The 2,377-nt window shown below is 34.1% G+C and overlaps 1 long non-coding RNA gene across 1 annotated transcript; it reads left to right on the forward strand.

Annotated features, from left to right (window-relative positions):
* The first annotated feature begins 824 nt into the window (after window positions 1-824).
* On the forward strand, window positions 825-1,676 carry LOC108456459 (uncharacterized). Its single transcript, XR_001866926.2, has 2 exons — window positions 825-1,021; window positions 1,299-1,676. It is a non-coding gene; the product is annotated as an uncharacterized LOC108456459 (long non-coding RNA).
* Window positions 1,677-2,377: the final 701 nt, after the last annotated feature.

Genomic DNA, 2,377 nt, shown 5'->3' on the forward strand with positions numbered 1-2,377 from the left:
CTTCTTTTTTATTTTTATAATATATGTATATGTATAAGTATAAGTAGAAAAGAAAAAATATATATATATATAAAAAAAAAGAATGAGACCGATTCAAAATAAACTAAAAAGTCACCTTTGATTTTTTATTTTGATTTTCGCTTTTGGGATATCTGTTTTGGTGTTGTTCTTGTATTTTTCTTCCTTCAGATCACTGCTTGTGTATATATTGAAATTATTTTTGTATTGATTCCAAGATCCAACCCCTTTTACATGATTTTTTGAATGGCTTTTATAGCCATCTTTTACAAGTTTTTTTTTCTATTATTTACTGTCTTTTCATTTTAATTCCTTGCAGGTGCAGAGGGATGGTGACCACAGTGGTGGTGGCAGAGGGTGGTTGGCAAGTGGGCAGGTGGTTCATCGCCGAATGCTAGGGGGGCTAGGGTTAATTGATTTTGTTGTATTTTTTGTTGGTTTGGGCTAGGGTTAATCAATTGGGCTGATACAATTGGGTTTTGGGTTGGGTTTTGGGTTTAATGTAAATTGGTTTTGGGTTTGGTGTAAATGGGTCATGGGGTTTAGTGTAAATGGGTCATGGGGCAAAATTGGGCTATAACAAACACAAGGGACCAAATCGAAAACCAAACGAAATCTAAGGGTTAAAATTAAAAAAAAAATAAAAGAAAACAGGAAATGGAGCCTGATTGAATGGAGTTGCAAATGAAAAGGACTAATCGCACAAATTTCCCCTTTAGGGAGAATATGCAAACCCCCACCCCACCAAACGACGTCGTTTCAAAGATGAAATAAAACCAAAATCTTCCTTCTTTTTCAATCTGCCGTTTCTTCTTTTATTTTTCAAGAAAAAAACAAAACACCCTCTCCCCCTTTATTTCTCAACTCTCTGCTAGGGTTATGAACCCTAGCCGTCGCGCCGTCAGCCCGTCGATCGAGAGGAAGAAAGTCTCTCCTCTCTTCCTTTTGGGTCTGATTTCAACAACGGACAGAGTCTCCGGCAACACAATCACAGGGATTTCGGGTAAGCCCTCTCCTTCTCTTATTATTTTTGTTTAAAAGAGATTTAAAAATAAAAGATAAAAAAATATAAAAAAAAAGAGAAAAGAACACGAAAATCGAAATCGAAATCAACCATTTTTTGCTTCTATTTTTTCTTTTTGATTGCTTAATGTTCGTAAAAAAAATTACAAATGAAAATCGTGGCTCTTATAGCCAATTCATAAACTGTTAGTTTTCATTTTTTTTTGTCTTTTTGCATGTTGTTTCTTCTGCTTGGCTTCTTCGTTTACGTGTTGCAGGTGGTTGTCAGAGACGTCAGATGTGTGCGACAAAGCGGTGCGCGTGGTGGTCGAGGGTAGCGTGCGGCGCTGGTCAAGGGCAGAGGGGCATGCGGCGGCTGCACCTTGGGGACTAGGGTTTTGTCTGCTGAAAAAAAAGTTTAAGATAGTGGGCTAGGGTTTGATGTAATGGGTCATTTGGTTTTGGGTTTGGGCATGCTGTTTGTTTTTTGTAAAATGGACTTTATTTGGTTATTTGGATTTTATTTTTTTGTTTATTTGCCTGGGCCAAAAATTGGCCATTACAATGTGAATTTAGGATTGATAGTTTAACTCATCTAGCGGAGAATGAATCTTTATGACTTGTTAGAGAGATATACAAATCCTTTTTTATGTAAAGATGATTTGTACGTAGTTTTATTTGTGCAAAAATTACACTTTAAAGATGGTTTATAATTTTTCTTTAAAATGATACTTTTATAATTAATTATATCTATATTTGTGGCAGCTTTTTACAGTAGCTAATGTTCCTTGATTTATCTGCCTGGTGTGGCTGATGTTTGGTTGTTTTATACTTATTTTGCTAAGGGAACCTATCCATTTATTTACTTGGCATGGATGTTTTGATATCATTTTATAATGTTCAAGATGGTTGAATTTGCGAATTTAGGGAAATTGTGATATAATTGAGTGTTCTTTGAAGGTGAGGGACAGCTAGTTTAATGTTTGGCACCCTTCAAGTGTGTCATTAGGCTTGACATGTAAGGACTTTTTTTTTTATGGGTTAACCGTGCCTATCTCACGCAAGAGTAAGTATGAACTCAGCTCCAATTTTTAAAGTTCAAAATAAGTCTCATTCTTTTTGAATTTTAATTTCTCTATTTCTAATTTAAAAAGTTTATTCTATGCAACTAATAATAACAAAAAATAAAAAAATTGAACACAAATATTTACGTGAAAAAATCTAATTGAAGAGGATAAAAAATCACAAAAAAAAATTCACTAAAATAGAAAAATTGAAAAAGAGTACAATATGGAGAAACAAACAAACCCGAATCCAAAAAAAATATAAAGTTCTCTCGAAATTACCACAAAACTCT

Source organism: Gossypium arboreum, chromosome 9 (genome assembly GCF_025698485.1).
Source record: "Gossypium arboreum isolate Shixiya-1 chromosome 9, ASM2569848v2, whole genome shotgun sequence".
Lineage (NCBI taxonomy): Eukaryota > Viridiplantae > Streptophyta > Magnoliopsida > Malvales > Malvaceae > Gossypium > Gossypium arboreum.